The sequence below is a fragment of the Megascapheus bottae genome, chromosome 5, assembly GCF_031878675.1.
Source record: "Megascapheus bottae isolate mThoBot1 chromosome 5, mThoBot2.hap1, whole genome shotgun sequence".
In the NCBI taxonomy this organism is placed as follows: Eukaryota; Metazoa; Chordata; class Mammalia; order Rodentia; family Geomyidae; genus Megascapheus; species Megascapheus bottae.
Genome location: NC_143513.1, coordinates 5,493,444 through 5,507,022, shown reverse-complemented (window position 1 = coordinate 5,507,022; position 13,579 = coordinate 5,493,444). Strand labels below are relative to the sequence as shown.

At 42.4% G+C, this 13,579-nt stretch overlaps 1 protein-coding gene across 1 annotated transcript in view; it reads right to left on the bottom strand.

The window, feature by feature from the left end:
- Positions 1–13,579, bottom strand: part of Sugct (succinyl-CoA:glutarate-CoA transferase) — a 552,732-nt gene that overhangs the window by 98,530 nt on the left and 440,623 nt on the right. The window lies entirely within an intron of this gene.

The window sequence follows — 13,579 nt, the reverse complement described above, 5'->3', positions numbered from 1 at the left end:
ATGGGTGTATCATTGGGAGACTGGGTACATCACTTCCTAAGAGAGCATTTTCCTGTGATATCTGAAAGCGCTAGGATTTAGCCGCAGAACATCCACTACCACAACAACAAATAAGACACAGGGGCCGGGAGTTTGGCCTAGTGGTAGAGTGCTTGCCTAGCATGCACGAAGACCCAGGTTCGATTCCTCGGTACCACATACCTAGAAAAAAGCTGGAAGTGGTGCTGAGGCTCAAGTGGTAGAGCTCTAGCCTTGAGAAAGTCCAAGGACAGCGCTCAGGCCCTGAGCCCAAGCCCAAGACTGGCAAAAACAAAAATAAGACACAGAAAAAAAGGAAAGGAAAATCGAGATAACAAGGAAGTGGGGGGAAGAAAAGAAAAGCAGTGATTGAAAGGCAGTTAGTGTGAGTCCATGTGGAAATTGTGATCTAGCATTCTATGCTATGGCCACAGAGCTTGCTGTGTTTCTCTGGAAAATCACTACAATCTGTAAGAGCCATATTTGCTCACTGGAATAGGCTATTATGAGCTACAATTAGGTGCTATTGCATTCAATATTTTGCAGTTCTTTCTTTTCCTCACTTTTCTTTCTATACTGAAACTGAGGCCTGAACTTAGGGCCTCTCCCTCTTGCTTGGCTTCTTCAGTTATGGCTGGTCCTCTACCACTTGAACCATGCCTACAGTGCAATCCTTTGCTCAATAAGTGGGGATAGACTATTGTTTCCTTCTTCAATTTTCAATGCAGCTTTTAAATTTGTTTTCCTTTTGGATTTTTTTACTCGGTTCACTCACTGAGAATGGTGAGTCATGCATTAGCCAAAATTTCAGTCCAAATTCTCTTGGATTTTCCTTTCAGTGTGAGGTTGGGATTGTGCAAGTGTGTTACTTTTTTTTTTTAACTGTGTCCAGGGTTTTGTGCATCCCAGCCAATAGGCAATCTACCACTTCGGCTATTGTCAGAGCCCATTTCTTAAGGCCCATAAAGATCCATTTAAACCTAATTGGTATAGCCAATGCTGACAGTCTATGTGTGGTTTCTGACCGCTTCTGTACCAGCAGATTTCTCTGGGCTTGTCCTCTCTTTTGTCAAGCACAGAGATTTTCCAGATATCATTTTGTCCTCTTTAAAGTGCATATTTAAGGTTTAAGTTGATGCTCCAAGCTTTCCTAAGATTAATTAGTCCAGGAAGTAAGAAGAATAACAACTATTAAATACAATAGGAAACACAACAGAACCCAGTGAAATATAAAGGTGATTTATGAACTTCCACGTCAGGATATTAGAAGTCCAGACTCACTTCTTTAATTCAAACTTCCTTGGCAGTGGGGCCTTTAATTAAATTATCCCAGAACTAGTTGCTACAAATTTTGGGTGAAAGTTGAGAAAGCATGTTCTCCCTTCCAGCACAAGGGCCTACGAAATCCGGAGAAAGGAGCTTTTCCAAGGGGTGGCCAACAATAAGATGTGTGCGCTGTCTTCACTTAGAAGAACCATACAGCTCCTTTCCTCTTAGGAAGTCTCTGATTGCCCAGTGGGGGGAAACTGTGAATTTTGATTACCTCTAAGAGCAGGTCAGGAGGTTGTAAATGTATCATCTTTCTGACTGGAGTTAGTCCTCCTCTCCTGAGAGTCTCTGAAGATTCCAGGTGAAGACCTGGAAGTAAGTCTGAGAGCAAAAAGCCATCAATTTTACTTAAAATATCCCTGAGTCTTTTGCAGGAGCCATGGAAGTTTTCCCTATTCTTACTTGTTTGATTAAGAAATCATTGTTCATGAAAGCACAGAGATTTTTGGCCAGAGAAGAAAACGTTGGGCAGCCTGCTTAAGAAGACAGATTTGAGCACCTGCTGGCAGCAGTAGCAGGGACAGCAGCTGCCACCACCACAACAGCAGACCCAAGACAAAGGTGCCAGAGATGGAGTGCTCAGCTCTCCATTCACCTGCAGCCTGGACTGGCCATCTAGAAGCTGACATCTTCATCCTACAGACAGGCGCAGATAGCAGATGATCAGAAAAACCAAGGGAAAGAGAGTACCCCATCAAAGACATTCTCACTCCTTCCCACAGAGCAGCCCTTGGAGGTAGCCCCTCCTCACCAACCAAGCAGAACACAGTCTTTGATCCTGGCAGACAACCCATCAGAGCAGCTAGCAGGAAACTCAGGCCTGAGAAGCAGGGACTGTGGTGCCATTTTTCAACCTGCCAAAGGAATCTGATCAGTGAGTGTCAGTTCCGCCCAGGGGAAGAGAGGGACAGCTCTCCTCACCTGGTAAACCTAGCCAGAGGCAGCCCCGCTCCTCTGAGGCACTGCTGAAAAACCAGCTGCAGAAGCTTAAAAAGCCCAGACCAAAGACAGTCTCAGGAGCCAGTCACTCTGGGAAAAGCCACTGATTCCAGACAATGCCACAGACCCAAGCACACTCAAAGTACCTCGGAGTGACTCCAAGGTAAGGCAGAACTTTTTTCCTGCCCACTCAAACTAATTGATTGGAGAAACCAACTAAGCCAAAGGCAAACTGAGCAATGCAAGGAAATGAGAGGCTCTATCAAGAGACTGGACAGTGGACACCGGGGAGACACAAGATCCCCGAAATAAACTGAAGAATTTTTTTTCCTAATTCTAATTGTCTCCATTATTTCCATTTTTCCCCCTTTTTGCTCAGTTTTTTTTCTTTTTTTTCCTACTTCATTATAGTTCTGTTCATTCCTAGATACATAGCCAACAGTGATTATTAGGCCTTTGCCTTTGCTGTGGGCATATTAATTCAGACTATATTTTCATTCCTATCCCCTATTATTCAATCTTAGCATCTTTAATTTCAGTATTATTTATACGTGCATATTTTTAAAATATTTTCATTGCTTTCTCTTCTAATTCTTTTTCTTTTTTATTCATTCTTTTCTTTTCTCTCTGGATTTAGGTTTTAGTTATCTTCCCTCGGTTGCTTTCCTTCCCTACATACATTCCTCTTCTCTTATTTTGTCCTCTTGCTTTCCCTAATACCTATTAATTTCTAGTCCTTTGCTCCTTTGGTTTTCTTTGCTTGCAGATCCCAAGTTGCTTGTCCCTCTTCTAGTCTGTATCTTTATTCTTTGAGTTATGCCCTTTCAGTCCAGACTGATTTAAACCTCATAAAGTATTTATTCACTAGTCACAACTTTATATAATCCCCACTCCTGTTTCAAAATACCCTTCCCTAACAAAGAAAATCAGTGACAGAGAGGGAAATACCTACCTATGAGTTTGAACCTCTCAAACTCTGTGCATTCACAGGGCTTGGGGTTAGTTTTTGTCTTAAAACTGTATTGTGTGGTAGTATTGGCTTTGTTTTTAAATACATAAAAGGAAAGAGAGAGTGAAAATACCTATTTATGGTTGTGAACCTCTAAAGTCTATGCAACTATAGAGCTCTGGGCTGGTTCTTGTCTTAAAAATTGTTCTTGTGTGGTATTGGATTTGGTCTCATTTCTGAATGGGCCAACAAACCGCAGAAACTCAAGAAAAATGGCACGTAAAAGAATCTCATCTTCCACTCAAAATAAACAGGCAACAGAGCAATCAGTTAAGAACCTAGAGGAAAATCCTCAAAATATTGTAAAAGTTCTACTGATAAACATAATTAATGAAAAGATTGAAAGCATGAAGAAGACTACTGGAGGAGCTAATCAATTATTACTGGAGAAATTCATGGAATCCACACACAGAAAGCTGAATGAATTCAAACTAAAGGAAAAGGGGTCCAATGAAAGTATACCCTCTCAGGTAACAAACTTAAGAGAGAGCACTCAAAACAAAATAAAAGACATAAAGAAGTCCATACAAGGTGTACAACAAAAAGATGGAAGCCATCAAAAGTGACCAACTAGCTGGGCACTGGTAGCTCATGCCTGCAATCCTCACTACCCAGAAGGCTGAGATCTGATGATCATGGTTCAAAGCCAGCCTGGACACTAAAGTCCATGAGATTATTATCTCCAATTAACCACCATGAAACTAGAAGTGGTACTGTGGCTCAAGTGGTAGAGCGGTAGCCTTGAGCTGAAGAGGTCAAGGACAGCGACCAGGCCCAGAGTTCAAGCCCCACAACCAACAAGAGAAAGAGAGAGGGAGAGGGAGAGGGAGAGGGAGAGGGAGAGGGAGAGAGAGAGAGAGAGAGAGAGAGAGAGAGAGAGAGAGAGAGAGAGAGAGAACATACAACAGACAAGTGCATCATATCTAAAATACACTTAGAACTCAAACAATTAAATAACCCCAAAACAAACCCTTAAAGAAACAATGACCCCATTAAAAAGTGGGCTGGAGACTTAAAGGGAGACTTTACTGAAGAGGAAAAAATAAGAATGGCTAACAGACACATAACAAAATTTTCAACACCTCTGGCCATAAAAGAAATGCAAATCAAAATAACTGAGATTCTACCTCATCACAGTTAGAATGACCATTTTTAGAATGACCATAATCGAGAAATCTAATATCAGCATATGTTGGTGGGGATGTGGCCTGGAGGGATCACCACTACACTATTGATGGGAATGTTAACTCGTTCAACCACTATGGAAAGCAGTATGGTGGTTCCTCAAATGACTAAACACAGAGCTCCCCTATGACCCAGCAATTCCACTCCTGGGCATTTAACCAAATATCTAGAAACAAGGACATACTAAAAGCTACTAGCACAACTATGCTCACTGCAGCATTATTTACCAAAGATATGTCCCAGATACCCCTCAGTGGATGAATGGAACAAGACAATGTGGTGTATATACTGAATGGAATTCTATGCTGCCATCAGAAAGAATGGTCTCACCATATTTGTAAGGAAATGGAAAGACTTGGAAAACATCATATTAAATGACGTAAGCCAGAACCAAAGAAACAGATGCTCCACAATTTCCCTATTTGTAATAATTAGTCTATGTCTAGGATTTTCCTAGCAGAGGACTACAATGGCTCAATAGCTATGTACATCTGACCATATAAGATGATGCTAAGTGAAATGAGCTCCAGGATATGGAAACAAGAGATTTTGTTTTGGGTTGTTCTTTTCAGTGTACTATGTGAAGTTACTTCTTTTTTCTTTTGTGTTCCCCCGCCCCCATAGTTTATTTCCTGCTGTCACTGTATCTGATTTTGCTACCTGGTGTGGGAAGGGAAGGGAAACAACAAAATGGTGAGACAAAGGACAAAGCGTGAACCAATGTAACAGTGATCCCACAAGAAAATATGTTGGACATGAGCTTTACAACTTGGGGAGAGGTGGTGGGGAAAGTGGGAGAAAAAACATAGGAAGGAATAACAATGTCGAATAAGAACTATACTTACTGCCTTATGTTTGTAACTGTAACCCCTCTGTACATCACCCTGACAATAAAATTAAATTAAAAAAAATATACCATCCATAGTTTTAATCCTTCCAGGAAATTTTTACCACTATCACTATTGAATCTCATATGGAACTGGAACTTGTCAAAGATGATCTTTAGCCTCAAAACCATAAACACAGAGCATAATTCCTTTCTTTTTTCCTCCTTTGATTTTTCCTTCTGTCACTTTCTTTCTGTTTCTACTGCCACTGTCTACTATGTTATAGAAATAGATAGGACTGTTGACCTGATGCATAAGCCTAGCTCGCTATTCCTACTGAAGAACAAAATGCTTAGCTTCCTGCCAGTTATTTCTCAGTTAAGTTTGCTGGGAAGACATGGACAACTAGTCCAAATCGAGTGAAGAGTGGTGTTATTTACTTGAGAAATTATTTGGAACTAAAACATTTCTAGGACTTCTCTAGAATAAAGGTGGCTATAATGAAATTAAGTGAAAAACTTGTCATTTCAGAATTTCCATTTAATGAGCTATAATTTTGGAAGAAATAAATAAGGGAAAATGTTGTCATGTTTTTTCTGTTTGAAGCGTTTTATTAGATTTCAGGGCAAATGATTTGCTGTGATTGTGTAAGCTAGTCATTGTTCATCAGGGGTTTGTATTAGATCTGTCCACAGGCTGGCTGTGAAGATATGGCATCTGTATACAACTACAGTCTGTCCTCAGAAAGCCCTGCTGTATTAGTGCTGTCTTGAAATCTCCCACAATTTTATCTGTGAACTTGTGTTTTGGAAATGAAGTCCTGTAGAGCAGTGGAACACATGTGACATGCTGGGCCATGGTTGGCCTTTGCCCCTTCAAATTGCACCTAGCCTTCACCATGGCTTGGTGAACACAGGATTCTGGTGGGTTCATGGTACTTCAGCAGGCTTCAATGTGCATATTGTTTGAAGGATATACTTAAAGATAAAATCTTGGATGTGACAGCTCATACCTAGCCACTTTCAAAACAAGGTTCTCAGAATGTGTAACTCAGGTCTAGGGAATAACATTCTCCAGCTGAGGTCTCAGACTTTGGCTGTTTTTACATTTTTTAATTTTTAATTTCAATGTTATACAGTTATATTCGGCAGATAGAGGGGGCATTACTTCTCATACATTGATATCCCTTCTTATGTTTCTGTCCCCATTTTCTTCTCCTGAACCCCTCCCCTCATTTCCCCTCCTATTTCAAATAAACAAGTAAACATCTATATAATATATCAGGTAACGAAGTGGGATACTGTAACAATATGAGATTGGATCAACAAGATGTGGTATTTATGCACAATGGAATTCTATGCCACTAATCAGAAAGAACCATTGCACCATTTGTAAGGAAATGGAAAGACTTGGAAAAAAATCATATTAAGTGAAGTAAGCCAGACCCAAAGGAACATAGGCTCAATGGTTTCCCTCTTCTGTAATAATCAGTACACATCTAGAACTCTCATAGCAGAGGATTACAATAGCTCAAAACCTAGGTACATACAGGATGAAACTAAATGAAAGGAATTCTATGATATGCACTGTTTTTCTCTTTTCTCTTGTGTTGCCATTTGGATAATCTCATATTGTTTTTAAATTTTAAATGTATTAAAAATTATTCTGATAAGAATCTGTATTTAGAAACCATCCCCATTATGAGAATATTGTGCTGTCCAGGGGAATTGGGCAAGGCTATTGAAGAATTTGAGTAAGTCTTGAAGGACAAATACAATTCAATCAAGAGTAAGTTTAAGTGAGATGATATTAAACCTCAACACAAGAAGTATGCGCTTAGAAAGAATGAGTGAAGACATTTCATCTTGGGAAAAATAAATTGGTATCAGAGAATTTTCAGTCAGAGGGTCTTCAAATTGCTAAAGACTTTATAAGGCCTAGACTTGAAAACACAAGGAAGCACAGAGGGTTTCCAAGAAATGAATCAGGAGTCTTGTGATATATGGAATACAGGAAAGACTAACCACAGAACTACACACAAAAGATGAACAGTGCGGGAGTGAGTTTCACATAGGCCTAGGCGGCGGCAGAGTACACTTCTCAGACATTCTGGTTTTGTCAATGATTGTGTGATTCCTCTGAGATCACCAAAGTGTGTAAAGTAGGTGCTGTGCTAGGCATGGCCTAAGAGAGCAGCATGGCCATTCCTCAAGGAGAGGAGCCCTGGACCTATGATGTCCCTGAGCCCTCCAGTCCCCCTGGAACTGGAAAAGCATGAAGAACTTTGTGTACCCCACTAGCTCCCAAATCAGAATACAAGTGTCAGCATATATGGTTAGAATAATAAAGTTACTTCTGGATGTGGGCAGATAGCTGTGTTTCTTGGTGCCACTTCCTGGAGGACAACTGGAAGCCTGGGGGGAACTCTAGTGGTCACCATTGTATAAGGGAATCCAGCAAAGGCACATGCAAAACTGTGCACCTATCCTGCTAAAGCAGGTCTCACTCTTGCCCCCCCACCAAACTGGACAGAGTTAGAAGGGGATGGAACTGCAGCTATCACCATGTCTCCATCCATTCTGCCTGGATCACACCCCCTGGTCATACCCCCTAATATGTCATGTTTCTCTCTGGCCAATGGGATATAAGAATTGGGGCCACGCTCACATTTCATCTTGCCCAGTGGCTCTGGTATTCCCTCTTGGCTTACACCACTGTCAGCAGTTGAGGAAGGTAGAGGTGGCTGAGTGGTGAGGGAGAGAATTGAGGTGATTTTGGTGGTATAGTAAGAGGGAGACATAGATTTTAGTGACTACAAAAATAGAGGAGATTGCAATGAGTCTGGGAATATGGCCCATCCATCTTTCCCTTCCCAGTGCTGGGATATCTGAACAAACAAGACCCCCAAAAAGAGATGCAGAAAAGAAAATGCAAGAATATCAGTAGAAGATACAAAATGATGGACCAGCAAAATTCAAGAAAAAGAAGAAAACTGGAAAGGGAGGTAACCTCAAAACTACTGGGGACTGCAGTTCAACTAGGGTACAGCCAAACATCACATTAACCCTGAGCCTTCCCTGCCTCTGGAAACAGTCAGATCTGCCAGGGTCAAGACTGTCACAGGTTCCAGTAACACTGGGGATCTGGACAGGTGCTACCAACACCCGCTGCCCACCCTAGACTCCAGCGAGATAAGAAACCAACAGCTCTGCCATAAGGTCAAACAACTGAAGCAAGAAAAGAAAGACCTGTAGGATCACCAGGAGAAAGAAAATGAGATGATTTCCCATGTGCAAGAAGCATTGAAAACAAAGCTGGAAATCCACAAGCTTTCAATAAAGAAATTGGTTTCAGAAGAAGGCAATTTGCATTTTGCCCTGACCCACATGGAACAGGTAGCCAATGAAAGACAAGTGGAGCAAGAAGGTCTGATCAGCAGCCTTCAGGCTTCACAGGAGCACATCCAAGAGCTAGAGAAGACAGTTACTGCATTCACCTCCAGAATGAGACTGAAAAGAAGAACAGCTTCAGCTCCAGGTAAAGACCAGAAGTTACAACAACCTGGAGGAACTAAATGCAGAGTTGTAGGAGAAGCTGGACGTGCTCTGGACACAGAAGTCCAACATGAAGATCAGAATTCGCAAGTTTCAACAAGCACTGGGGGAGTGGGCAGTGTTGAAGAAATAACTAGACAACATGAGAGGTCTGGTGACTGCATTAAAGTTGGAGAGAGACAAGTTTGTGGAAGACCTGAGGGTGGAGAGGTCCACATGAATGGTGGAAGATCCGGCAACTCTCACAGGAGAGGAGCCAGCTAACAGGGGAGAGGGAGGAAGACCTGTGGCAGATGGTGGACCTAGAAAACAACCTGGAGGAAATGAAGAAGAAGCTGGCAGAGCCACAGCCCCCTGCAGGACCATCTCAGGCTGAGCAGCAGCTGCAGGCCCAGGCCTGCCAGATGCAGAAGGAGTTAAAGAATCTGGAGCAACAACTTCAGACCCAGGTCCAGGAAAACCAGAGCCTCAGTCTCTAGAACCTGGAGCAGCAAGAACAGCTGTAGAAGAAGGCCAAGGAATGGGAGTCGCATGCTGAGGACTGGCACAAGATCCTTGAGACCCTGAGAGGCACAGATGTGCACAACAGAGAGCTAAAAGATCAGCTGGCCCAGCTGCAGGATGCCTTTCACAGGCTGAGTGCAGAGAAGGAGGAGCTCACTGCAAGAGAAGCTGAAGCACTGAGAGGAGGAGTTAGAAGAATGGAAAGAGGTGGCCAAGCAGTTCGGAATCTGCAGGAGCTGCATGACCAGTACCTGGCCCAGTTGCTGGAGCAGCTGAGGTTAGTGCAGGTGCAGAACAAATTGGGGGACCTGACAGTGACTCAAAAATTACAGGATGCACTGAAGTACCTGGAAGCAGCAAAACAACAGAAGGAGCAAATGCAGGCTTAGCTGAGCTTCCTGGATTTCATTAAGGAAGGTAAAGGAGGAGGCAGTGAGGAAGAAAGGGGTGAAGAAGTAAGTCCACAGGACATGGCCATCCCAGAGGGGATACACAATCCTCAAAGCATGAGGTAGTTTTACCTTAAAGTGCTCTCATTTGCTGAGTCCAAAAGGTCAAAATTCAGCAAGCAGCTGAAGAAGCAGCAAGCCCCTTGCAGGTACCTGGCCAACCTGCAATCCAGTGCCAGACAAAGCTGAAGCACCAGGCTCTCTTCCCCAAGAGCTGGAACCATGGTAGGTCTGGGGACAGGAAGGAACATATGCAGATGCCTAAGAAGAAAATGAAAATCTGCTTCATCCAAGACCTGATCGACAAGGTGGACTTCCAGAGTGAAGTGGATGACCTCCAACAGCGATGTCGCCGGCTGGCAGAGGTATCAGTGCCATCAAAGAGTCCACAGTGGTGTGTCAAGAACAGATGGACATCCTGGATGAGCTGTGTGTGTCAGGAGAAAGATGAACGCATCAACTGGCTCTCTGAAGAGAAGAGGGAGAAGAAAAGGGAGCTGCAGGAACTGCTGTTGCTCCTTGCTGGCAGAGGTATGGAGTGCCAGGGCAAGAGGTTGGCAGACACCGAGACCACTGCTGCTGACGCCACTCCAGACTTTCAAGCTCCACCAAGATTGAATTTATGGAGGTGCAGAAAGGTTTTGCAGAAGTGCAGCTTAAAAAATATAGAACCAGCCTAAGCAGAGGCCTCCACCACAGAGAATGCCATGCCACTGCTACCTGACATCCAGAGCTTTTGAGCTTTCTTCTCCAGCTTGAGGAAAATGATGAGTTTGAGATATTGACTTTCTAAAGACTTGGCAGCCATCACTTAGAGAAGTAGGCATCTTGATGGCATTCTCTCAGGCCAGATAGGGCAGAGGCTGCTGGGATATGGTGCAAATCTAGGGACATCTAAAAGTCCATTGGTTGCCAGGGAAGGGACCCATGTTATGATTATTACAAAGAATAAATGTTTACCAAGGAAATAAGAAGTGTATTCTATACATTATGTTTCAAGATTATTTGATTTCAAATAAATAGACACAGATTTGTCCCATAAACTAAAGGCAAATTTTTGTCATTTCATTTACATCACTATTTCACAAATAAAATGTTGCCAGTTTTTCAGGAAAAAAAAATCATTGTTCAAATTTAAATCATGGCCAACCACTCTGGGACCAAAGTAGCAGGTTGGAGTTAGATAGTCGACCAGTGAAGGGGATGACTAGGTTTAGACAAAAGATGGGACACCTGTCCACCACGTATCGAGGGGCAATTCCCATGCCCTACTTGATGATTTAAATTTTACCAGGACTTGGCAGGTGCTCTCATCCTTGTTTCAGAGTTGAAGACACTGATGTGGGGAGATCACAGGAACTTGTATATCCTAAGGTTATGTGATGATAAACACCAGGCGCTCACGCCTGTCCTCCTAGCTACTCAAGAGGCTGAGTTCACCTTTATGTCACAGTACTGCCACAAAGGAAGACAATAATGCTATGTAATGGCCATACCTAGCATTTCTCTACCATACTCTGTTCAAGATCACTTCCAGATATAATGTGATTCCTCCAATCCAGACCTGGGTTCAACCCAAGAATAAGAAGGAGCCACTAAGGGCTTCATATATTCCAAATGACTGACATTAGCCACTTGCCATTCCTTCTGCTGGCACAAATACTGCCTGAGAAGATCGGGTAGAGTGAGATGTAAGTAATATTTATAGGCATCTTGCTCTCTTGTTTCCTTAATGTCAGGGTGCTGTAAAATCTGTGGGAATTAAATCTTCAGGATCTAATTACAATATGGCATCTCCTTATTTGGTATAGTAAGACTTCCCTTGGTAGGACCACGAAAAATGTAAGCCAGCAGGATACAACAAAGCACTTAGCATCTGCTCCTTTGACGATTTCTTCTCTAGTAAAGTCATGCATGCCAAATATGTTTAAGATTCCTTATCACTCTTGATACAGTCTAAGTTGAACGGAGGGAAAGATTTTTTTTTTTAGCATCCCGGAAACCACAGAGGAAACACGGGGCCTGCACACAAGCTATCTGCATAGCCTCAAAGCAGACCAGCTGTTGATAAATGTGAAGCCAGCCTCTAGAAAGCAATGTCACATTTAGAGAATCCATTCTCAAGAACCGATGCCATCAAGAGCCCCATAGGCAGATGTGTGATGCCTATGGGAAGATTGAGGGCACTGAACACTGGGCCTTCTTTGCCTCTCATTCATTATTCAAAAGAATTCCTCCATCTTAAAGACTTAGAAAAAATCATATTAAGTGAAGTAAGCTAGACTCAAAGGAACATAGGCTCAATGGTTTCCCTCATTTGTCATAATCAGTAGAAACCTTGGGCTCTCCTAGCAGAGATTTACAATAGAACAAAACCTAGATACACAAGGCCATATAGAATGATGCTAAATAAATGGACCTCCAGGATATAGAAACAAAAGCCATATAATGAGTGATTGTTGTCCTTAATGTACTATGTTATCTCTCATCTCTTTTCCTGTCCTTGGTTATCACATATCATTACAGTTTTGCACCTGGTTATCTGATATATTGTACATATGTGTATTTGGTTATTTGAAGTAGCATAGGAAGGGAGGAAAACAAGATGAGGGGCGGAGGTGAGGGGAGGGAAATGGGGACCAAGACATGAGAAAGGGCATCAATGTATGTAAAGTAATGCACCTTCTATCTGGTGAATATAATGTAACCCTTCTATTAATTACAATAAAAATATATGAAAAAAAGAATTCCTCCACCTTATGAAAGGACAGAACTATCCCCATACCTCACTTGTTTCTGAGCCTTCAAAGTATGAAGACAGTAGATCTAAAACTGGAAAAAATGCAGTGTTTTTTATATTACTCTTTGGTTTTCATGGGAATGCTATGTATCTGTGGGAGAAACACTGGGTTCACTGCAGCTGATCTTGTTGACCTAGGGAAAGTGATATGGGGAACTCTTTTAAGAAAAGAGTTTTAAGGAAAGTCAGTATAGGGGTATTAATCTGGATAAGTGCAACTGGATCACTGATAATGTTGTGGATCTGAATAGAGATACTATCAGCAAGCCAAAGCTGTGTCATGAGCATAAAATTTTGGCTTCAATGAGTTGAGTTGATAGACACAGATGTTGAAACTGAGGGATTTGAACTCATCCAGGAGTGAAGCCAGAGCTTCTCTCGGACTTCAGGTCTATTCAGTGGCTTATGCATCCCAGACCTGCCTTTTAGACAGATCTTTCTGCCTAGATCTTCAAAGGGCTCTTCTGTTTCAGTGGCAAACATTTGCCTTCTGACTTGTAGCTATATGGTGCAGCTCCCTACTTACAACCATGTTTCAGCTCTGACATCACAGCTCGGGTGTGGAGATTGTCCTGCTCCTGGTGAAGGTTTCCTCAAAGATGAGTCTGTGATCTAAGACACATCTCTTGGAGCCTCATCCTGGAGTGGAACTGCACAATTGCCCACAGCAGACCAGAGAATGACCGCCTCAAGCTCTAATCCCTGGAATTCGTGCACATGACTTTGTTTAGACAAAGAGGATCTGCAGATGTGATTATGTTAAGATGGGATTTTAAGACAGTGAAATGACTGGGGATTATGGGGATCGGCTTTAAATCCTATTTTTAAAAAGCGTGTAGAAAAGACTGATTAATGTCATTGGCTAGGAAGAGGAGACAGAGATGCTTCCAGAAGTCAAACCATACGAGCCACCACACAAGGATGAAAGAAAAGGTTCTCCTGAGAATCTGTACTCATGACATCAG